The following is a 26,301-nucleotide window of genomic DNA, read 5'->3' on the forward strand; positions in this document are numbered from 1 at the left end:
GAAGGAAATTCCTCTTATTTTCATGGAATAGACTTGGCTTGCCACGCTCGGATTGTTGTTTAACTAAACTAAACAAAATTGCGGTATGAATTTGGAATTTCTGGCTTTGACTGAAATTCAAACAATAAGACTTTTCAGTAGGAATGCGACTGTTGCCAATACAGCTGGAATTCTCATAGGAGTGCCTACATCATATTATGAATTTCTGTTTAAAACTTGTCCCTGAGTGAGTTAAATAAAGGAGAATAATAGAAGAGAGCTCGCGATGTCTCATTTAGTCCTTTTTCAGGTACGATATTGCACCAGGGCAGGTTTTAAATCAGACTGTTAATACACCGAAATCTTTTTGGTTCACAAAAGTCTCTATTAACTCCAAATAACAGCATGTTATAATAAATGGTTCGCAATGTTTTAAAAATTGCAAAGAATGGATATTTTCTCTATTGAAGGATTTGAGGAAGATGTCGAAATATTTGAAGTCGATTAGGCTAGTATATCCTGATAGATAGATGTTTATAAATATAGTTTAAAAGATTTAAGTGCTCTTTCAAAATCACGAAAATAACCATCATATGCGAACCTGCATCTCGTAAATAAAAAGAGATGTCACTAGCTCGCTGAACACAGAAACATCTCTAACATATTAGTATAACGTAATTTATAAAAATATTGTATAGTTTAACATATTTACAGCATCAAATGAGGGCTTAATCGGCTGATAAATAATGTTAGTTTTGGTAATGTTTTATTGACATGGTACAAATGTATCGTTATAGAATGTGGCATGAGTAATATTTGAAACACATGGTAAATATTCACACATTTATATTTATTTTTTACACAATTGAAAATAAACTGCAAATTTACTTTTCAAATCTCCTTTATTTTCCCTCTTGCTTCACAGTTCGCGAGTTGGTGTATGGGACAAAATCCATGACCGTTCTGTCCATTTCAAACTGGGTAGCTACTGGATACAACCTTTATGCGGTATCTGAAACAATGAAGATAATATTCTTCATCATTATGTTACATTTATTAACTTCTGTTTAATTAAGACCCAGACCGAAAACGAAATGAAATAAACTGATAATTAAAACGCACTACTTTCACAAACTAAAATAAACAAATAAATGTCAGAAAAATCACTAATAAAATATCTAATAAATAACTAAAATTAAAATGTTATTACAAAGCAATATAGCGACGCGCGGCCCATTCAACTGGTGCAAGATAGAAGACATCAAGCCTACGGGAGACATGGATGGCATGGGCGTCGCGTACAATTATACATAAGTTATTGATTGTGATCTTATTGCTGAATCTTGTTTTAATGAATTAGCTAACAATAACTACCCGAATAATTATTTAATCCAATTTTCCCTTACCTGAATAATGTAGAAGAAATATGTTCTATACGTTTGGGGCGGATTGTTCATTTTTTCTTTTATTTTGTTTGGGAATAATGCCTCACACGCAAGTATGGGATGTTGGAGCGATGGAATTGCACCCTATTCTTAGTTGAAATTGACTGAGATTAACATTCACCCTTTACTAAAGGCTCGAATGAAGACCATTGTTAACGTTTCGGTGACAAATCTGTCACCATCTTCAGAACCTGGGAAAAATGATTGAGAAAACGAAAATTTACAAAACAAAAGTTTATGAATTGTTTAAAAAGGTTGATATGGGATAAGTTCTTAGTGTTTTTTTTTTCACCTAATCTAACGTATCTTGGTTAAAACATCGTCTACCTGTGATGGTGATTGATCTAAATGGAGTGTTTTTTCCGATGTTTTGAAGACGATCACAGATTTGTTATTAACGTAAACGTTACCGTAAACGTTAATAACGTTAATAAGAGTTTTCGTTCGAGCTCTTAGCAAAGGATGAATGTTTTCTTGGCAATTGTTTGAATTAAGAATAATGTGTGATTCTACCGTTCCAACAACCCCTACTCTTATGTGTGAGTCATTATTCCCAAACAAAAAAATGCTATGTAGCAAGACTGACACAGAAACACCACACCGGACGCCAACGCCCGATGCCGCAACCTGCTGAATTTCCGTCTCAAAAGGCGAGAGTAGACGAACAAGGAGAACCGAACGGACACTGGGTTGTTAAAAGTGAGGGGCAAATTAAAAAAATGTTACAAAATTGTGGCATTTATAAACGTTATAAATTGATAGTATAAAATAATGATAATATGATATTGTAAATTGTAATTTTGCAAACGGAGTGTAGTTAATACTTAAATCAAAAACATTTGAAATTCTAATAAAGAAATAGAGTTAATTTTACAGTACTATGTCTGGAGCTTCAAATTTTAATAAAACGAAGATCATTGCAAAAGGATAGTCAAATAAACGATTCTGTTTAAATGTTATTTTAACATATTTTCTCAAAGTCAGTTCAGTGGAAGGTAAAGAAACTTTATATTTTTTTAACCCCGATCGATTCCCAAATTCTACAGGGAGCGACGATCAAAGTTTGAAAAATGGTAAAAAGCAGATACCTACCTATAACCTTTGGAAATTTTAGAAATTTTTAAACACTGTTCTTTGATTAAATCAATCAGTCGAGAGTTTCTGGACTGTATCCTGGGTCAATCCAATATTTATCCCAAATAAGGTGCAGCGCAATTTTCCTGTTGCGCTGCAAGTTATTTGGGATAAATACTAGAAAATATTTGAACTATTTAAAGGCACTTCCAACGTCGCGAAAATAGGCATCAAATTGATCTTGTATTGTACAAAGCGTATGTGTGTATCTACTGTGTAGGTTTATAGTCCCCCACCTTTTGAAAAATTTCAGGAAAATTTCGATACTTTTGAAATAGTATTTTTCGCGTAAATCCATTGACCGATCTTGTGTACTCCGATTAAGGACTAAAGCATTTGAAAATATGGTTTGAGGATCTTCATTTAAAGGCGCTTTCAAAATCGCGAAAATTTGTATCATATCAAAACATGTACAAATCAAATCACCGCGTCTCATCTAAAAAACTAAAGGAAATATCGAGCGATGGTGACTCTTTATGCAGCATTTGATACGTCAGGTGGAACCTATTTATGTATCGATTTCTACGTTACTTATCTTATTTTTACCTTTCTGTACTTTACAATTGAATTTTGAGTTCTGAACTTTCGAAAAAAAAACTGAAACAAACGTGTTCTTCCATTACAATTCAATTCGTGTGCTTAAAACTTGTTCTTAATAAGGAAACTTTCGAAAGGTCTCTGAATTACATTTCTGTTTGAGATATAAGTAACTTGGTTTTTGTGGAATAGCAGTTGTTTTTCGTTTCTTGGAAACCCCAATTTCATTTATCTGAAAACATATTTAAAATGAGCATCATATTGCGGAGAGACTTTAAACTTCTCTTAATACTTTGGAGCTTTAAAGAAAATATTTATGTGAAAAACTGGAACAAAGGAAGGATTACTCGAGTTTACCTATGTAGATCCCGGACCAAATAATTCTGACATTTCGTTTTTCTGGAAGCTTTGCACCAGCGGGTAAACACTTTTCAAGTTTTATTGCATTTGAATTCGATTGTTGTTTCTCTTCGCCGAGGAATCTTGGGCTTCCACTTACAGTCACAAAATTATAATGTTTAATAAACATCCAAAGTATACGCTCGACACTCGAATCCTTCCGACCTAAACAGCCCCGCGTTTACAGCCTATAGGGCCCCTAAAGTAATCTAAACTTCCCAATGGAGTAGTATAATTTGAATTATTAGTTGTATACAGTTTGACGATTTCGACCCAACGAATAATACTATTACCTCTTCAAGCTACAAATCAAGTTTTAATGAGAGATCGAGGAGTTGGAATGGAATTGCTTACAAACAATAACAGTTCCTCAAGTGCAATGTTGCACAAACAAGTCCTGATACCCCACGAGCGGTTACAGTTACAACCGAAATCTTGTGTCTGATAAATTTTAACGGTTGAGCTGGGAATTTTAAGGCCAACAGTTTTGAGGGCTCCAAAGCCACAATTTATATCAAGTAATTGCCTCCATGACGAACTTTCTTAAATCAACACGGAGATTTCCTTTTTGGCGCAAATATAAAAATTTCTCCGCTTTGACCTCATGATTAATTGGAATTTTAAAGAAACAATTCGAATTTTATATCGAAGCATCGGCTTTCTATAGGGATGACTAATGGAGTGAGAAGTATTCTATAGACAAGAAAATCGATATTTTTACGAGTATTAAGAGAAATTTTAGGGCGAGACGATGTCCTTTTGCCAGCCGAAGCGGAAGGACAAACGCTAGATAATATTCAGCTGAAATTTACGGATATTCTTGTTTATATTGCGTCTTTATTGGGGAAGAAATATGGAATTGGATAACCTTCGTTGAATTCTTTGACGTTCTGGATGCGAGTTAATAGGGCCTTAGACTAAATAAAATATATCCCAGGGTACTTCGAGCTCCGGGACATTGTTTTTCTTGCTTGTCATGGGGAGATGTCACTTAGTACGAGGAAAACGTCTTAACAATTTGCCGACCCTTTTTGACTAGAAAATTACTTGGAGTTTGTCTTCTCGAAGAATAATCCCAAAACCCAGATAAACGTTAATCTTTTGAGTGGAATGGAGGAAGGAAACACATTTAGAAAGGCACGTGGCTTGAGGTCTAAACTCTAACAATCCCATAATATTTGTTAAATATGCAGTGACAACGTATCGAGCGATTATCCAAATCTTCTGAGGAACAATTTCCAAAACGTGTTGACGAATTAAGCAAATTGATTTATTTGCAAATTGAGGCTTCGCAACGCTAGAAGCAAAGTAAAGATGGAGGCTGATGGCATTTGAAAAGGGTTAGATTACCACTGAAAATCCAACAATGTTTTGTCAATATTTAAACAGGCGAAAATTAGCTAAAGTACTTACACGTTAAATTCATTTAGTTTCATATCTTGAATTCTCCAATCTCTCTAGCCTCAAGTCTACTTCTTGTGTTTGCAAACCTTGTGTTTGGGAACGAGCCCAAAGAGAACAAGTCTGAGATTGGTTTTATTGCCATAACCGCACGTGACGGACATCGTTTTCACCTTGTTAGTCTTAAGGGAAATAAGTTGTAACATTTTATCGATAGACTCTAAAATACAAGTCAATTTACTGAGGCTTCTAAAATCGAGTTGCTATAGTAATGGCATTTCAAAGTTAATCAGAATTTCTGTGTCTGCCTTAGGAGGCAATATCGTGGAAACGGTTAACTTAACTTTAAATTCTATTCGCACACTTGAAGGGAAAGAAAACAGGGGATTCTATATGCGGATAAAATTGCCATCCTGCTGGTGGAGGAAATTTAATTTGCCTAATACCCCCTTTCTTTGATATGTTTGCGTGTTATTTTACTACAAAAATGGGCGATAAGTAGAATAACAATTCTCGCCTAGAAATCTAACTGAGGCGATGTGTAGAATTTCATTTTTAGGTTACTATTTCACATATCTGGCAAATTTAGCCAGTTCAGACCTGCATTTTCGACCGCACTAAACGCAATTATCTGATTTCCTTGAATGAATTTCTTAATGAATGCTATCGTTTTCAGGTGATTCTAGAGGATCACCCCGGGTACATCCTCAGAGAAAATGTTTATTTAAAATTTCGTTTGTGCCTTCGTTTGCTCTTGTATGGCCACAAGGGCCATTTACTTGACGAACACGACATAAGGTTATTAAGAAAAAATTGTTTTTAATCAACAACACCTATAACAAGTGTAAAAATTCTTGGCCAACATGTTCTTTTATGGTTATTGAAAAACTTTCTTTGTTTATTATTTATATTAAAAGAATCTGCAAAATGTAAAAATCGGCCGGGGATTTGTGAAATGTCTGTGGAGGTCTAAATGTCGATTCTAAATAACTTTTCTTAATAACTTTTTGTCGTACTTACCACAGAAAAGGCACTCCACAGAAAAATATGTTTTTTAAAAGTTTCTGACAAATATTTTACTTTATTTTTACTTTACTTTATTTTTTTTAATTTAAAAACTGAAATTATGGTGAAATTAGTTTTTAACCAAGCGGGGCTGAAGCCCAGAAAATCAAATTTTAATTCTCAATTTTTTTAATTGTTAGAACAGCTGTTTCGCTTATCCGGGGACATCCTCTAGAGTCAGCTGTGCCGTAATCTTCTGAGGATTGACCATTTTCTTCATGTTTTTTTAATGAGTAGGTACTGCGACCCGTATTTTACAGATTTGAAGTTAACTCATAATTTAATGAATTTTTGAATTTCAAAGTGGGTCTAAGTAAAGTAATGAGAAATTCTCCACTGACCCCTCAAGGCTGATGGGAAATTCACTTTATCACATATTTAAAATGTAAACTTGGTGAGAAATATATATTATGTTAACCCATATCTTGAAAATTCAATGATCTACCATCCCTAAAATCCTTTATGTGCAGACTTATAAAGCTGCTTTCAAGACGATTAATTTAACCTGACTGTTTTAGAACATTTCCCCAAGGCATTCTTGATATATCGACTATGCAAATTTAAAGACTTTTCTTTACATATTAATCGATGAACTGCGATAGTCAAATAGTGATTATTCCAAAGGACATCATATTAAGTAGCGCGTTCTGGAATCTGGACAGGAATAAAGATTTCCATTCCGGAAAGGACATGATTGGCTATCAAATTAACAACGCTAAGGCCATTAACGGGAATCTCGTCCGCTGTTAGCTTTTAAACTAGAAATTTAATTAATGGTGATATAATTACCTCTCCACCGCCAAGGAAGGGTAATAATTTATTTATTTAAGAAGATATTGAGCTTGACGGGTACTTTCGAAAATTATTAGCGATACGAGTTTCGTCTGGTTTTGGTAAACACATGAAAGCCAAGAAAATGCTTAAGGTAAAGTTTATTATGAGAAAAGTGGCCACGTAGGTCGGAGCTTTTGTGTCCTTATCAGAAGCTCGATAGTTTCCAATTACCAACCTTCAGATTTATTGATATCCCTTTTTTCAATAGACTACTACACAAGTCATCATTTATCTTTACCAGAGAAGAAATATTTTTCGTTTATTGCACCGTGTGTAGGATCCTATATCAAATAATAAATCTCCTTTAAGAAAAAATTTAATATTGTGCGTGACTGAAGCTTTTAGCGTCAATAGTAGGGGTTCGACAATATAGATTCTGATAGAGTAAATTTGGGAGGGCTGGAATCTATGTTCAATCAGGATTTAAAGAATCTTTCTGCTGAGGTTTGATGGATTCAATATTTGCATTCAGCACTGCCGATTTAAAATCTAGAGCCTTCAAATCGAAATTCTGATGCTACGTCTAATCTCGTTCTTCTCAATACTGCAATTGCCTGGTTAAAGTGTTTTTATCGAGCTTATATATTTTAGGTACATTATCTTAAGCAACTCTTGACTTATGCATGCTTATGGATTTCCTTGCCGTTATATTTCCATAAGAAGCTGTAATAAATAAAATGGGGAACTGGAGTATAAGAGAAACATACTCTTCTTATGGGTAATAATTCATATGTGTCCTGAGATGAACAACTTTAATAAGAATGCTGCGAGAAAATGTTGTTACAGCATTTAAATTTGTGATTTCAATGCTTCTCTCGTGAAAGGATAGTGAATTCGAACTAGGTGAGTCCGATCACTGAAATTTTACAATTGCTATGCAAAATGGTAAATTTTGTCAAATAAGAAGGGAATTCCCACACATAAAATGTAATTGGACTTTGGGTCAGAAACAATGAACCATAATCCAAAAACAATTAGGGCTTAGCGTAAAAGAGCAAGATATAAAATGGCCATATATCTATTTTAATTAAAAGATTAAAAGCTTCGGCTCGTTTAAGACTTTATACAACCTCTAATATAACTATATTTAGATTGAGATTAATTTTGCTTTCGAATGCGTTATTACTGACCCTTGGAATCTCGTTTCCCTCAATACTACAAATTTGCTTAATTCCCCGACTTAAGGCATGCCAAAGTAATTTAATTAACATGTTTATTATGTGAAACGAAGCGGAGTTTAGTCTTAATGTTCTCAAAGGATTTTTCAAAAACTCTTTAAATAATTTACGTAATTACCATGCTTGGTTCTAGCTTCTATTTAAGCGAGGCAAGCGCGTGTTAAAGGAATTAATACGATACAACTTGACATGCTTTCTAGGGAAGTTAATTTCTCTGGATTTTAAAAGTGTTACGTAATTGCTCGATGTTAACTGTTCTAAATAATGGCACATTCTCCTGGTTTTTTTGTCATTATTTTAAAAGTTCTGTATGGCTTTGAAGTAGAGAGTGGTAGCTTTTTTATACCTTTTCCCCATTTTTGGTATATATTGCAGGGTGTTTCCGAGTAGGGTGTGATTTGAAAATCGTTATTTCAAAGACCTCTGTCGTTTCTTCAATAGAAAGTTTGATGTTTAGTACGCGATATTTAATACAGATTTTTGGAGTTTATTCAGACTGTATGTGCATATAACATAGTGTATACATTGCTCTACTAGGAAAGGAACTATTAAATTCCGAACAATGCATAATATTTTAGCATTAAAACCTTGCAGTTCTAAAGCTTAATTACAATGGAAAAGTGCACTTTAGAATATAAAAGCGGTAATTGCTATAAAATTATATTATATTGTTCCTGACTTCATTGAACTGATGAAAGCTCGGGGACAATTATTTCAAACAGACTTCTCTCTTCAAAACTATACACAGTGCATAGTAAATAATGAAAACTCTTATATTTTTAACCTTTATCAATACTGTCACAAAATTTTGGGTGTTTAAATAATATCCGGTTGTCCATATTTTGATCTAAACCTGATAGTTTGAAATAACAAAGTGAGGTAAAGTGAAAAGGATCATCTTTTAAATTAAAGGAAAGGGTTAATCATAAATAATTATTTATCCTCCTATTTGGAGAACATTTGATTCAGTTGTTGCTAATTAATTGTCGATTTTTTTAGATTTGGATTTTCGGCATAATTATTATGTCTAAAATGCTCAACAGCAAATAACATTTTAGCCATGATAACTTACCTACATTATTTACATTTTTTCAATTTGAAATAATGCCTTAAAACCAAGTTAACCTTAGAGAAAAGGCAATGTGCGTTGGCATCGGGTAAAAATACAGTTTAGACAGAATCTCCATCACGAAAATTACATATCAATTTAATCAAAATTTCTCAAAATACTCATTAATCGTTTAATCGCACAATATTTTATATATATCAGAATCTTACCGATGAATTTTACTTTGATATGCTTCAAAACCAGGTTTATCGGAAGATTTAAAGAATCACCAGGGAAAATCCGAAGGATTTTCTGAGGGATATAATTTTCAACAGGATGGTGCATCCCATCATTATTTTAGAGCTATTAAGGAATGGATAAACGTTGGATTGGAAAGTGGAGGTCTGTCAAATAGCCAGCACGGTTACCCTATCTTACCTTGTTGGGCTTTATAATAATATTTAACATGTTAATTTAATAATGTCTAAAATAATGAAGTTTTTTTTTGCGAGTAGATAAATGAATAATGCTGTGCGGGATTTATTTTAGAAACTATCTGGGTAGGCGTATGGTGCATATAATAAATTAGGATGAAAGAGGTTTGAGTAGGGTCTGACGTAAGAATAACATTTTTCACGGCTTCAAACTAACAAAAATAAATTCGGATATTTAACGATTAGTTGTGATTCGAAAACAACTGAATCAAATCTCTAAATTGGAGAATAAATAGAACATGGACAAATTTTTAAAAGAAAACGTCACTCCATCGTTTTTTCAATTTGAAAAAAAAAACAACTAAAATGACGCACAACTGTCGCTTTGAAATTTTAATCAATTGTTTTTATATTGAATGACGGAGAATTTGTTCTTATTTAAGCACTAGTTTTATGAGGATAATGTTTCAAGAAATAAAAGGGGGTCTCATTATTTACGCGGGCACTATACTATATATTCAAATATTGTTAGAGATTTGAACTAGAAAAACAATATTTGTTTTTTTAAATTAATATCAATAATATTTCCAAATCGACAAAAATAAATATTTCCACAAAAGTTAATAATTCATAAATATCTGAACGTCGCAGAAAACTCCATATTGCGCTTCCAAATTTAATGTACATTTTATGAATATTTAAATCAGCTCATAGTTATATTGTGTTTATTTTTTACATTTGTAGGATAGTTTACCCCGTGAATACTTTGTTGTCTTTTGTAAGGCATTCAACTGTTATTATTTTAACTGGAAAAGGACATTTGCTGCATTGCTTAATAACGTGTATCCCAAACATAATAAAAATGTATTAAAAATTACAGAATCTTGGGAAATTTGATATCGATGAAGGAATATTTTTATTTTATAGAGTTAGATCACTCTTCGCTTAAATGGATTCATACAAGACATAACTATTAAAATTAAGATCTTTAGGAAGAAATGATATCGCCAATGCTGCGTACTGTGACGAACTTTAGGGGCTCCGAAGAAACTTCAGTTTTGAATTTAAAAAAATGATGAACAATAGAAATATAGAAAGATGAACGGTTACATTCCCTAAATATCTTCAGATCCAGAGTAAAAAACGGAACACTATTTTAGCAAAGGTCACATTAAAAAAAGTGTATTAGTTATTATTATTTAAAAACTCCCGACCTTCATCATTCTAATTATCTAATTGATATAAATATTCAATAGATTTGAATACATACTTTTATTTTTAAGGTGTAGTTGATGACTTTTCATAAAATCCAAAGAGATAGACCGTATAAAATATCATTTTTAAGACAGGAATAATATAAGAGCAACCAGAAGTCCACCGCACTAACAAGTTGACTTTAAAAATGGACGTTATACAACAACTCTAATCACTTGCATGATACATTTCTCTATTAATGGTATTTCCCCGTTTTATGTTAAAAAATATCTAAAAACTTCCTTTTATGTTCTATTTATGATCCATATAAAAGACCGCAATTTGTTGCACTTATTTCATAAAAAAATCAATGAAAATGACGCTCTAATATTTTATGGAAATATGAATGGTAATTTCATGTGATTCTCTTATTGATACATTTTTAAAATATCAATTAGCTGCATATATCGAAAACAAGTGGGGGTTTAAATGTCGAATCGATATTCCGATATTTTCTTTTTTTCTATTGTCGAGTCATGCCAGAATATCTATTTAAAATTGAATTACAGTTGCGAAGGCAAAATAAGAAATAAAGGAAAAACAAAATAATGGGGTGTTTAAATAAATACAGTGTCGTATATCAGTGTCGTGCAAGGGCAACATAAATAAAAGGGTAGTGTCGCTTAAAGCGACTCAATCTCTAAGGTCTATAAGGCTTCAAATATTGGTCCTTTATCACTGAGAAAAGCAAGTACAATCTTTAAAAAAGCAGGAGGGACATCCGAATGCTTAAAAGATTAAAATTAGAAATCCACCAATGATGCTTAGACGTGTATCGAATTCGGATCCTTAACGGAATTAAATGGCCTGCCTTTATCTTTAAAATTAATGTTTTTAGTAAATGTTAATTACCAAATAAGCCTCAAGTTAAAAGATGTTTCTGAGCATCAAGATATGCATTGTATTTAGTAAACAGCTTGATATGGAAATATCCCAATAAACACGAAGCTCTCCTAACTTGTTAGAAATATCGCTCAATTCCCAGGAAATCTTAATATTGGCTCGAGAAGTAATATTCAAATTTAGAAGGGTCAAGACATAGGAGCATTAGCCACAGGTGTTGCCAGTTGCCTGGACTAACTGCCAAGTGCTCATAACTCCAACTTTGTTCCAGTTTGGCAACTTACTAAAAACACTAAAGCCGATAAAGTTACGTAAACTTTTATGGCCGAGTTGAGCTGAATGAGTGGAAGTTTGAATTATTATTTACGCCCCAAAATAGGGGCCCTGATATAATTATTTAAAGCTTATTTGCTTGCATGGGCAGAACTGAAACTCTTGTGCGAGGTGGAAGTCATCTTACGTTAAGTCAAAAGATCCTGTATAACTCGCATGATTGTAACTCGTAGTTTTTCTTTTAAGTCGAGATTTTTCGAGGGTTTGGATTTTCCCACAGAAAACAATTTCTCCTAAAAAGTTTCACTTTGAATGGAGGCACAATTAAAATCTCGAGAGCAATACTACACTAGAATTGCAAATTCAACGCGAGTAATAGCTAAATCGATATTCGCCTCTGATGCAGGACCATGTAGGGATTAATTGAATCGTTTGGAATGCCAAATGTCTAATTAAATACTTGGACGTAGATAAAACAGGTGCCCTTTATTCTATCACGTTTTACGTAAGATGTTTAAGAGGCAAAAGCAATTAAAGGCATTAGACCCTGGTAGTTAAAACGTGCATAGGGCATAGTTGAATTGTTTATGCCCGCACGGGAGCTCTTTGCAGGAATTACTACCTAATTAGGCTCAAAATTCCACACATGTTGCTCCGTTTCTACTCAGTCCCGCATAGCTCTGTATAATATTTTTGCGGCTCTATGCAAACACACTTCTGTCTCGTATACCACAATTATTTTCCCTCAACCCCTTACAACAACGGTTTTTACTTAACTTAATGTTTCCACAATCTGCGGGAGGTACAATATTTTCCTGATATTTTTTAGAATACGTGCAATTGACTTAACACTATAAAGTGTTTCCTTTAGCTTTCAAAATACATTTATGGACTATGTAGCATGTCACAAACTTCAAGCTTGAAATTTCTACTATAAACTCTATTTTATTTCTCTAGATATTTACAAGAAAATTGTCAGCAAGTTAAACGGACATCGACCCTTTTCTTTCTTGCCTTTAAACTGAACTGTTTTCGTAATATAATGAGCGAATTTACACAAAACGAAAGGAAAAATGTTTTTACGAGAACAAGGGAGAGAAATCAAGCCGAAAAGGTTAATTTTGTGTCAACCACATTTTAAATTCTGAAGAGATATTTTAACGGTAATTATTTAATTAGCTTAATTATCTCTGTAGCTTGTTTACTTTAGCTGCAACATATACAAATTACTTTTGCTTGTTTTCTTTTTAATTAGCTTTCACAGAACTCTTCTTAGAAGCCACAGGCAGAGATGTTGTTTGCAAGCGAATCATAGAAATTGAACGAAACTGGAGGTACACAAATTACTATTAAGTTTTACCTAAGTAGAATAACAGTAATTCCGTGAACTTGATGAAGCCGATGACTCACCTGGGGTGTAACTCCCCGATCTCATTACGAAATAAGATTGATTGTCCCAAATGATGCACCCACGGCAGCTGGAACTTCTGTCAGCACTCATTTAGATATCTCTTCGTTTTCAAGTCTGTTGTTCTCCCAATACCATCATGGATACCGACACCAGTCGGCAAATCCAATCTGAAGCCATCTATGCACTAGCTAATTTCACTAAGGGCTATGTCTGGGAAGACATTTGTAATCTATTGTTCTTGTGAGCTTATTACCACTTCAAGGAAGTGTGGGGTTTGAGAGTGGTCGGCAGAAATCATTCTCCATAAAGAAAATTTCATCATTCTAACCAAGTCCAAGGGCATAAGCTTGAGCAGCACCTTCAGTGCTCTGATGAAAGCCGGTTTTACGGTCCCGGTTATTGTTAGTCACATAAATCTTTGAACTTTGTTTAGCCTCACAAGTATATGATCTCTTTCCACACAAGGCTACCGTACAAGGGTCCCTAATGTCAAAATGGGGCTCCCAGGCAGAGATTCCAGTTGCAACCTTTTCCACAGTATACATGTAGCCTTCCTGATTTTGTCTCCATACCAGGAAGATCTGGAGTTCGGGAGAACACTTAGATAATCTACCCTCTAGTGGTAGTAAAATGTCACACCAGAATCCAGAGAGAGTTTATTAGGGTCCGTTCAGGTTATTTCAAGTCAGGATACAGCAGACATGCAAGTTAACCCAAGTTAAATAGAGGAGGGTATATCATGGTACTATAGCCTGAACTGCTTCCATCGGTACAACTCATACTGTTGATCAGGATTATTGAATGATTTTAAAGGTAATAATTAAACTCATAATTTTCCGTCTTATGATAGCCATTTCCTTTTTACAAATTTACATTTTTATTTAATTTGAAAGTCTCCCTGGTGGCCTTAATTTTGTTTTTCTGTCTGCAAATTCACTATACGAGAATAAAACTGCATGCGTTGAATAAACAAAACTTCGCTTTACCATTATGTTTGCGAATTAACTAGGGAGAAATCGACGTTTCTTTGGCTTCAGGGCATATCCTGTGTTCACTTAAAACAAAAATGTAAATGCATTAAAGTTAAGTTGTTTTTTGATCTTGTATGCTTAGAAATTTCCAATAATTCCAAGTAGACCTGGTTGATACTAATAGAGGATTTCGATTTTTTAGGGTTACTGTCGTTATCTCTTTTTAAAGCACCCAAAACTATTGATTTCTCAGAGATGTCAACAGGCCATTAGACAACAAACATTAGTAGGTGCATAATTGAAATTGAAACCAAGTCTGAGTTCTTGATAAGTAGTAAATATTAATAATATTTTTGATAACATCCATTAGCTTAGGTGCCTTTAAGTATTTGGAAATATTACTTTTCTAGTTGGGGCTTTTTCCCAACGGAATTGTGCCTATCGCATTACCAAACAGATTAGATCTTCCAAAGCAAAGGGAGTTAATTTAAGTTTGATATTATCAGGGTTTTCTGTATGTTGTTCGTTCCCAAAAATACGAACCGTAACTGGATATCCCGAGACAAAACAAAAGCGACGTCCATCATGCATCAAGGACTTGGATCGAATTGGTGGTATTTACAATAATTATAAATCCAGTGATTAATGTATCTCCGAGATATAAAAAAATTGGTTGAAAAGCCAGCTTAGGCTATACTCTATAGTCTATAGTGGGGTTGACAAATGGATTATTCACTGGGAGACATATATCACTGTCGGAGAACTGGGCCAGTTAAATTACAATATATTTCACCTTGACGATATTAAATTACCCCTTAATGAAAGGTTAAGCAAGCAATTGTGCGGATTTTTGCCCAGGAGCAAACAAATTGCCAATAAGAATAAGACGAAGAGGCCCATTGAAGTATATTGACTGTTAGTTCGGCCCTTGTGATCTTCCCAAAATATTAATGATTTTGTTCAACAGAATAAGGCCCAATTTGGGGGGCATTTTTACACTCTCTGAATCTATATTTGTGTAGCAATTAATAAAAGATATTTTGATTTAATTAACATCACAGAATGTTTAATACAGGATTCCCCTACCAATAAATTAATATCCACAGGCAAAGTTTGTAATTACTCTGCATGTAATTCCTAGCTCGATTACTGATTATTATTGCTTTTGAGGAGGAAATCATGGATTTAGGTTAGGTTTGTTGACATAATAATGAAAATGTTTGTCCAAGTTTCTCATGTTTTCTTAATGTTGTTAATAATATTGGATAGTTTGGAAAATTCTCAGATGATTGTATTTTTCCTTATTTACAATATCTAATTTCTAAATTTAACGTAATTTACAGCGATCTAAATGTCTTTGTATTTATTAATTATTTGTTGTCAATATTATCTATGAGATCGAACTTTAAAATGTAATATGTTTTAAACAGGAAAATTTGCAAATTTCTAGAAAATCATGATTTATTCCCTTGGCAAGATTTTTAAGAATTGCTTTCCAAATTTAATGTGAAAACGAAGGAAATTATTCTTATTTAATGAGGGGATTTAACGTCCTATTTAAAGTGATTTCAAATGATTCAAAGATTTACTTAAAACTGCACCCTTGGCTGGATTTTTCATGATTTATAGAAACTAGCTTGCGGATTTAATGTAATGTAAAGTGATTTAAATACGCCTGTAAAATATAAGAAAATTATTTGTTACTTAGAGTTTCTCTCTTGAATGTATTTTTCATGATTTATGGAATCTAACTTATACACTCAATATGATTTAAAATGATAATATGTATGTAAAATGTGAGAGAATAATTATGCTTTAGTTATAACTCCTCACCTGGCTGGATCTATTGTGATGATTTAGGGACTCTAACTTTCGAATTTAATGTTATATAAGATGATAGCGTGTGTGCAAAATATAGATAGTTATACTTCAAATTCTTCTCTACGTTGAATTTTTCAGAATTTAGAGGAGTTAGTTTTCAGATGTAATGTAGTTTGGAGTGATTTAAACACCCCTGTACGTTGCAAAAAGTTTGCTTTGTTCCCCCCCTTCCCTGAATTGCTTCGTGATTTATGCAGTTTAGCTTGCGAATTTCATGTGATTTATAATTATCTTAAATATGGGAGTCAAATACAAAAGCATTGCACTCTTCTCAGTAGTTCTTTTGGCACATTTCTCCATCATTTAGACAATCTAGTTTCCAAGTTTAATGTGATTTAAATTTCGTAAATGATTGATTTATTGTGATTGAAGTTTGCAAATCATAATAAAAGTATGATTTATTCGAGACTCTTCTACTGGTTAAATATTTTTTACATTAATGTAAATTACAAGGTAATTATGTTTGAATCAAGTTCATTGAAATTTTGACGAGTTACGTGATCCCCATCTTGAATTAAATGTGATTTATATACACCTGAAAATTATAGGAACATTATGGTTGACTAAAAATATGAATATTTTATGAAGCATTGACCTTAGTTTCATAATTTGTTATGACTTAAAACGATCTAAATATTAACCATACAAACGTATCTATGTATATTAAACATCTGTAAAAATATTTTGAAGGTTTATACATATTTTTATTGTTATTTTTAACTCAGTTTAGAGCTGAGAACTTCAGAGACCGAGATTCACATATCTCGGAAACTGGGAGAGCGACGGCACAATCCGAATTACTTCAGCTCGATCTGCATTCTAAGGCTAGTTAGCCCACATATTCCCACATCGAGATTTTCCTATTTTCAATTTTCGCGTTATCTGTTACTGCTTTACGAGGGAAAAACTCCCGGACACTTTAGAACTGAATTCCGATAACATCAGAATAACTAGTTTCTGGAATATCTACGTGTGGTATTCAAGCAACTTCAGCAGAAACAATTCCCTGCAGCCATTCTACTGAAACAGAATGAATCAAAAAACTCTTGCACACGTAACTCGCATAAATCTGAAAGGGTTTTTATTTAAAAGAGATTTATATTCCAGTTAGTATGGTGGTGCGTTGCCCTCACGTAACATATTTAAATCGAATAGATCTCAATGGGACAGTGAAATTTATTGAATGGCCAGCCAAAGCGAGGGGGCGCAATCTCGTTGGAAAGAGTGTTTTATTTGTCATCCGTTATTTTAGATCACTTTATAAAAAAAAATACCTTTTATACTTCCTCGCCCCGGATGGATTCTGGAGCATCTTTTTTGGTGTATAAGTTGTCAGGATTCAATGTTCCGTGAAATTACTACCAAATACCTCGCAAGCAAAAGTTAATCGTTATGGAAATATTCGCGGAATAAATTCGACGACGAGACCCGAGGATGAAATAAATTGCCAGGCTTTTAACTAATTAATGTAGTGCTGAATATACCTCCTCATTCCACCTTGAGGTTGGATAAAAAATTCATCATATTGGAATGAAATCGTAAACGCATTCTAGGATTTTGCGGAATGTTTTATTGAAAATGACTGATATATGCCGATAGAAATATGCCATCGGCGAGAATTTGAAGCACCTAACGCTGTGAATTTATCAAGTGGAATTATTTGAATAAAACATGATTTAATATTAAACATGTTCCATCATCACTCGAAAACACCGCCTCAAGCCCATATTGAACTACATTTAAAATCGAAATATTTAGGACTATTGCTTTTATGTATTTAATTTTCAACTCGAATTTTTCACTTTGTTTTATGTTTTTCCCCGGTAAAATTTTTTCCCGGAAAAGAGACGTTTCACATATAAATCTATCAGAACTGTCACAGAAACAAGTTAAAACTATCCAAATTCCAGTGGTTACAACTTGCAAATATCGGTTATTAAACTGTGGTTTTCAGTAATTGCAAAGCGGCACAAACTGTGGTCAGTAATCAACCAGATTTTCATCAGGCAGCCAGCACTGCTGCCGGAATAAATGGCCAAAAGCTAATGCCACTTTTGCATAATTCGATTCAGGACTTTGAGATGAAATGCCATTATTAGAAGAGGAGTAATGGGCTTTCTTTGGGATATTTGATATCTGCGGAATATCCGATTCTCCTTTGTATGTACATTTAAAATGATTCCCAGTGGAAAGCCTCATTAGCAAAGCGCTACGTCTCTTACTCATCATTAATGTAATGATATGCATTTCGGTCATCAGTGGTCGGTAATCGTGATCCATACCTCTGCCTGTCGGTCGTGATTCCAGATAATCTCGACACAATTTTGTTAATTGATCAAATCGAGTGGTAACCGCGAATCAAATTGTGGAAAGCTCTCCATGAAGCTTCAAAGTTTACTATGGTGATGAAATTAATGCCCTAAATCCTAATCCAGGATATTGGTCGTGAAGCATGAAGTCATTATACAAGCCTTGTATAAAGATATTATATTTACAGGGTGTCCCAGAAACATTGGTAAAAACGAGTACACGATACTAGAGGAAGAAATAAAAGAGCGATTCGGCTTTAGGAAAAAATATCTTGTTTTCGTTCCCCAGCATGTTTAAGTTATCTTTATTCTATAAATTGGTAATGAGTCGCAGAATTTATGACTTACAGATTGAAGATTGTTCTTAGAGAGGTTTTGGGTACTATAAATTCATTTAAAATTTTTGTTCCAGGGTACTTAATAGAGGGCACGGCCTGTGTCTTACTGGGGTACAGAAAATCCACCCTACTTTTCATTGATGCTGACGAGTTAAATCTTTTTATGAATTCTGATATTTTTCAACGTCAATAAGGTAAATGAGTGAGACTGATTAATTTCGTTCCAAACCGGATTCCAAAACGGAAATTCTTAATACGGACCACGAAGAAGAAATCTTTGTCCGAGTACTGGAGAGTCCAGAGTCCGGCACCAGACGTATCTCAGAAGTGACGGGGGTCAGCAAATAATCATTTCAAGATTTCACATCATTTTACACCTGTCCAAAATTTGTTGCCAAGGGTTTCTCAACCTAAAATTAATTTCTGCAATTTATTACTTCAAAAGCAACATCATGACCCTTTGTTCTTTAATAAAATATTGTTCACCAACGAGGCAATATTTAGAAGGAGAGGTTTATTTAATTGGAGAAACCGCTATTCTTTTCTTCCACACAGAAAATCCTCATTTAATGAGAGAACATCGCTTTTACCACAAATTTTCAATTAATGCTTGGTGTGGAATTTTGGAAGATATGATTTTGGGACCAGGTGAACTTAGGAAAAACTGAATGGAAAACTGTACTTGAGTGCCTTGAAAAACGACTTAGCTCTAGTTTTGTAGGATATTCCTCCAATCTTAAGACAATATTTTTGGTTGATGCAAAATAGGGCTTTTAAACACTACCTTATACATTTAAGGAAGTTCTTGAATATGAACTGTCCACATTGATTGATCAGTCGGGGTAGTGAATATCTGTGACAACTACGAAGTCTCGATTTAAGCCCATGAGACTTTTTTGGGTTTTTAATAAAGAATACGTCCTGTAGAATAAGAACAAGTAATTTTTGTATAGGTCAAGCTTGTTAGATAACTAGGGCAAAACTATCGTTAAGCTATATAATTAAGGTTGGTGCTGACTAGTGCAGCCAGTTGCATTAGTTAAAGTTACTTAAGCTTAAGCGAAGTTTGCCCAAAGTCCTTGAGTAGCTACTTAAATTATTGAGTAACTTTAGATTTCAACCCAATTGAAAAATGAATTGAAATTAACTTTTATCTCTTGGGCAAAGTTAAAAGTGCCTTCAGCTTTTATTTAATCCTTGTTCAAGCTCGTTTTTCAGGTTGTAAAATAGCTAGAAATTAGCGGCAATCCTTGAAGCTAACTTAACTTTGACTCAAAGCGGAGAAAAAAGTTTTTTTTTAGTCAGTAAATTAATGAAGGAAACATTATCACAATCAAAAAACTCAATAGAAGCAGCTTACCTCACGTAATTCTATTTCAAAAAAATTGGTAAAATGCCCCTATCCCTGAATTCAGTTAAATGTCCCCTGGAACGCGTTCGGAATCCTGGGATTTGGGAGTTTTGGAGTCTTGCCTGCGTCGTGTAAATGCAAAGCTGTGCGACCTCTTAAAGTCTTACGATAATGAAGCAAGGTAGATTTTGACAAGGCCCGAGCCGTGGCTCCGAGTTCTTGAACGGTGGACACAAACCCGAGAATCCCCAACACATCCCAGATATCCTGGGGCTAGAAATGAGATCGAAACGCTTATGTCTCGATTTGAAGCGGCTTAATTTGAGCCAATTCTAAGTTATCTCGGGATTGGTTTGAAATTTTCGAATTATTAGTCTTGAAGGTTTATATCAGAACTGTCAGCGAATTTTTTCAATCAGCTTTGAACTCGGCGTGGACTGCAATATCAACATAAAGGTACTTACTGGGTACTACTTGGGCTAGTTACGACTGAGGGAAAATTGTGCGAAGCCATTGCGAAACTGTTCGTGAAGCAAGTTAGTTATATTCATTTGGGTTACTTCAGGCTAAGAGATGATAATTCAAAGCAATACTGAAGCTAATGGCAGAGATTCGGTTTAGTTACGGCTGCGAGATTATTGTCCAAAGCCATTGGTAAGTTAATTTATTAGAGGAAGTTTCCCGAAATGGCACAGCTGGTTGCAATGAATTAAGATTTTTCACACACTTGTAATACAAATTCGGAGCCGCATAACTTTCAAGAAATTTTCGAAAATTCCTCGAGGATTTGGGGACATTCGAGATAACCCATCAGAAATGAGAATTTCAATAAATCTTTTCCTCTAAGAAACTGCAGTTTCGAGATACTTCGGTTTTCAATATTAGCTCTGCTTTTTCTTCCACATGTAACAACTTCCTGACTCTTTCGGCTTCAAATCCCAGTCTTAATAACCTCCTGCAATGTTTTTTAGTTAAATGCTGACCAGTTAAAGACCTTATGATGATCCTCTTGGATGCCCCGGTTTCAAGTGCTGACGTAAGCCCAAAATCCATGGTTATTATTCTTTCCCTTCTGTCGTATTAAAAGCTTATATTTTCTTGAAAGTAAATATTTATAAGGAGTGTTAATAGGCTCTTAGCGTATAGGGGGGTTAAACGACTGTTCTAATTTTCGCTTCGAATTATTTGGTTGAAAATTTCACTTTTCCGGCCTGGGTGTGGCGTTAAAAGCCCCAAGTTGAGATAATATTCTAAATTGGCTTACTTTATCTGACAGCTAGAAAGTTGGACTGGCAGCGACGAATAAAATCATAGATGCATGAGAGATAGCGTTTGGATTACAGTCAACAGAAAGAGTCAACAATACGTGACATCGTTATGAAAAGATAGAGGGAAAGCTCTATCTTGTCAGAGGGGTTATAAGATTTAAGGAAATTAATAGAACATTAAGGATCTTGCTGAATCATTTGGTTGACGACTTATATGGCATTAACCTTAGAACTATGCCCCTTACATCAACTGTGTTTGAATTTTCTTAAACGGGAAACGCATTTGCCAAATAGGACTTTAAGAAAACGAAATTCGCAGGAAGTTTCCATAAAGAAGATTAAAATACATTTTGGGTTAATACGAAAGAATTTAACTTCGGGTTTCGAGTGTAAACCTCGAAGGCAATCTAATAAAATGCTAAGCTTTTAATAGCTACTCGTAGAATTCTTTTAGTTCTCATGATAGCGAGCGAAAATCGATTGTTCATGTGATTAAAATGCTGTTCGATTTGATGTTTTCAGCGTCAGATTAACCGAAATGCAATATATCTCGAAGGGGTGAGGAAATATCTAAAGAACTGCCTTAAATTTGCCTCTGAACTTAGGCTCGTAAGGTTTTAATTACCTCAAAATTGCAAATTTTGGTATAGACCTGTGCAGAGACAAAAGGCGTTTTTGCCTGGATACGATGACAATTAATCAGTTTAGTTCCAATGTAGTGGAGCAAGGGACTTTGCTGAAACTTATCTGCCGTGGGAGCGTTATCGAAATTTATCGGCGCATTGTGGAGTGTCCTATTTTGCCCTAAAAATACAGTATTGAAAGCTAACTCACTATGCGGAATTCTGGCAATTAAGCATGGTTTATAGGACCATATAACGCTTTCCTATACGTGCATGCCTGATCTCCGCTATGGAACAAAAAATAGCCGAAAACCAGAACTAGCAGCCAAATGAGTTTATCTTCCTCTAACTCGTTACACACATGCGAGTGGAGAGGAAATTAGCCCGAAGTTGTCACCTACAACCTAACCGTGTTTCCATTTACTTCATTTTCAAAATTTAATTTCCACGAGTTTTCCTAGCTCACTCCACCCGAATTAAATAATTATTAGAAGTTATTTGACGTTTGGTGTTACAACGTAGAGTCCCCCAAAATTTAATCCTGCGCAATTTCTTCAGTTATGTACTTTATTGCATAAGAGAAAAGCTCCCAGAATCTCACCAATATGAGACGAAATATTTGTCAGTGTTCAGCTTCAAAAATTCCCTGTCTGGGCTGCATAAAAGCTATTCCAGAGGGTTATATTATGTTGCAGTTTAAATTTCTAACACATGCATTAAACAAATGAGTTTCTGCAAGGATTTCTTTGCGATTTAGTTAGTGCAGCTTTCATCTCAGTCCTGCATGTCCACCCTTTTGAAGAGGGCTGAAAAGGACATTTATGCACATATTAAGAAAGTTCATCTTGAGACTGATTTAACTTCGTGTCATATTACTATTACGCAAGGTCAGTCGAAAGTAGAGAGGTATTCTTCCACTCACTGTCTTTACTAGTATGCATCCCATCATGTTATTTTGCGATTTTTAGCCCCCTCTAAAGGGACACCAATTAAAGCTTTTTTTCATATTTTCAAAGTGTACGGATTATTTTTAATGATAAATCAATCAAGTTTGTATTTGGTGTCAATCAACTTTTAGGTTTAAAAAACTGTTGAAAATGAAATGTAAAAAAAAATAAAATATCTTAATTTATAATACTTTCTTCAATTCGTTCGATAAGTTTATCGTTTTTGTATTCAATTTTTGATAACCTTTCCCTTGCAAGACCATGTAAGCATCAAATGATGATTAGCTCTTATCGTTTCAGAAATGTTTCCAATTTTCGAAATTCTCAAACTTGTATTGTTTTAAAATAGACCCAGCAGATATATGCTCAATTTCAGCAAATTTTTCCTCAAAGAGACGGCTCTAACGTGAAATAAGAGTTACTTCTAACCGTTTCAGAGATTCTGGATATATTTTTGGTTCTCAAAAAATCTCTGTTACAAAGGTGAAACTGAGTTTCTAATCATTGTAAATCCACTATGTTTCAAAAAGACGATCTAATGAGACATTTGTTCAGTTTTCGAAATTTTCATGTTGTCTAATTTTTTTCCTTAAAAAGGCTTAAACTTTTCGGAGATTTTTCAAAGTAGGTATATTATTTTTAATGATGAATCTACGGAGTGTGCACTCAATTTTAGCTATTTTTACTTAAAAAAGTACGATGCAAAACTCTAATCAAATTTTAGAAATAATCGTAATGATTCTTATAAATTTTTAAAAACTTCAAAATGTGTTATCTTCAAAAATAAGACCAACGAATTCGAATTTAGGCCTCTTTCGAAACAAAACATGCGAACGATAAAACATGGTTAACTTTAGCAATTTCTTAGATTTTTTGAAAACTTCATACGGGGTAGTTTCTAAATATTTAGAAACAATTCCAGGATGGTTTCTCTGCATTAAAACAACACAATTAATAATTTAAAATAAATGTAAGTTTGTAAATAATTTATTTCTGACATAGAGAGTGTTAAAATTTAAAGTCCTTTAAAATTAAATTTAATTCAGATTTAACTGACATGGCGTGTTTATTCATAGGACTAGAAGCCATCCCAAATTAGAATTAAATATCTGATACTTTCTAAAGGCGTGTCCAGACTGTAACAAATTAAGACTTATAATGATGTTATGAAACAAATATGTGACAACTGTTGTAACATCTAAAGTATAGACGAGCCAGTTCTGGTTGTTCAACAAAGTTTTATATATTTCTTTGACGTTTCTGACCTTTGATGGATAACAGAAAACATGTTTTATAACTTGGAAAATGTTACACAACTTTGTTACATGCAATAATTGAGCATTGTTATGTAGCTTGGAAGTGTTTTTAGAACTGTAGAGACAAGACTGGGATCTATTTTCAAACTTTAACAATTTGTGTTTCATCTGCAACTAAACTAACTGTTAATTTTCTGTAACTGTTCATTTTGATGTAAAGAAGTTCTTAATAGATTCGTTCGTAATTAGATCATGAATATGTTTGACAATAATTAGGAAACATTCTAGATCTGAATAAGGAGCTTTCTGAACGTTTTGTACAATTTTTCGAGAGGTTCAAATGTATTTTATATATTTTATGTATTTTACCTCCAGGGTTAAATTACAGTTAACGTTTGAAGAGAAAAAAAAACGTTTTTTCCTAAAAAAGTGAAAGCAAAAAACAACATATCACATCGGGTGATTAAACCAATGTCAAATATTTTTAAGATCGAAAAGGTATAGAAATTATTCATCAGTTCTCCATGATTAAAAAGCCTGCACTTATATCAAAGCTCCATTAAATCGAATTTCATCATTACAAAAAAGGTGCGTTGGATGGAGGTGACATAACTTATCCATTTGCGGCACGTACCAAAAATCTCTTAGTCCCACACCAATCAATTTCTTTTTAATTTAAATCGCAACAAACAGGTATCGATGTGTATTTATATGAATGTGGTGGACAAATATTTAGAAATGTAATGTTAACAAGCAGTTTCCTAAAGTACTTTTCCATGTTCCGGCCGAAGAAAAATAAATCCGCATTATATATTGTGTTGAAATAATGTTGTATACTGAGAAGCGATAAAGGAGTTTTGTTTATTTGACCAGAGCGTTTCCAAAGGAGCTCCACTTTTCCCAAGTAAAAGTGTTTGTCATTGTCTGTTTTTGGGACACGGAATATTTTTTTATGAGCATATGACTTGTATCTAGAAAATGACATTGCGACAATTACACTAATCGAAATGTTAATAATACTTGTTATCATAAACTTGCAGGAATAATTATTGTCAATCACAAACGATTAGATAAAATTGATTCTAATAAATACCCGCACTTATCGGTAAAAAAATCAAAGTTGTCGTGTACTCACCTAAACCTAACTTTGCGCAATGGAAAGTCGAGAAAGTTGAAAAACAGCGTGTCTCTGAAGTTCAATGCCCGAATAACTCTGGAAAGGGGACACTTCACGAGCGGACTGAGGTGATCCAGCAAACGGCTCGTATCCAGAGCTCAAATTCTGCTAGGGAGATCCTGCGCTTTCCTGATGCCATCCCGATTTGTAATTTCAAAAATTTCAAACACCCTCAAACAATGATACTGCGATCATCGCAAAGATAATCTGGGAAAGCTGGATATCAATCGCCTTTTATGAAAGATTTCCGGTTTGAAAAAACCTGATACAGACCGACTGATAGATAGTAAACCGATTTGGAAGAGTGAAACTCATCCAGAGGCGTTGTTAATAGATTTTCCAGGTGTGCCTTCGGGCTTTAGTCCCTTAAGTGATTTCCGATCGAGGAGTATTGTATGTGATCCTGACAGTTTCAATGACTTGTTGTTTGTCTAGATGTGCTTTTGCTTTAATGCTGCAGATCTGTTCTAAGTTTATTGGATCGCTTTTCAGGGTGCAGATTGATGTTTTTGCAGTGCAATTTAGCTTATGATTTTAGAAAGCCTTTCAACCCACTTTCCAGGGGAGCGATTTCGAGTTAGGTCTAAAATGTCGTGCGTAAAGCACGGAGACCAAAATTTTTTATTCGAAAAATCGTGATTAGGGCAAGACAGACAAAAGAAAACACTAAATTGGAGATCATGCACTTGGAAGGAGGAGTTTAAGATTTCCTGATACAATGCATTCCTAGCTGATTCCAATTAGAGCTGGTCCCAATAGCAATACCCTAGACTGAGCTCTAGATTTAGGTCGATTGCTGATTAATCTCGTAAAACTGGGGGATGAAGCCAGAGCCATATTATGTAGATAAGTGGGACAGAGCGATTTCCTTTCCTAAAATTGAGTTTGGGAGGGGAAGGGCATTTATCCATACGTTATTTATAATAATGTTCGCTGAATCTACGA

At 34.1% G+C, this 26,301-nt stretch overlaps 1 protein-coding gene across 3 annotated transcripts in view; it reads right to left on the reverse strand.

Annotated features, from left to right (window-relative positions):
• The window catches only part of mGluR (metabotropic Glutamate Receptor), a 78,651-nt gene extending 53,232 nt beyond the window's left edge, over positions 1-25,419 (reverse strand). For all 3 annotated transcript variants that reach the window (XM_066391185.1, XM_066391187.1, XM_066391184.1), the window contains exon 1: positions 25,315-25,419. The gene's annotated coding sequence lies outside the window, so the exon portion shown is untranslated. The remainder of the gene's footprint in view (positions 1-25,314) is intronic.
• Positions 25,420-26,301: the final 882 nt, after the last annotated feature.

The sequence above is a fragment of the Euwallacea similis genome, chromosome 6 (assembly GCF_039881205.1).
Source record: "Euwallacea similis isolate ESF13 chromosome 6, ESF131.1, whole genome shotgun sequence".
Taxonomy (NCBI): Eukaryota; Metazoa; Arthropoda; class Insecta; order Coleoptera; family Curculionidae; genus Euwallacea; species Euwallacea similis.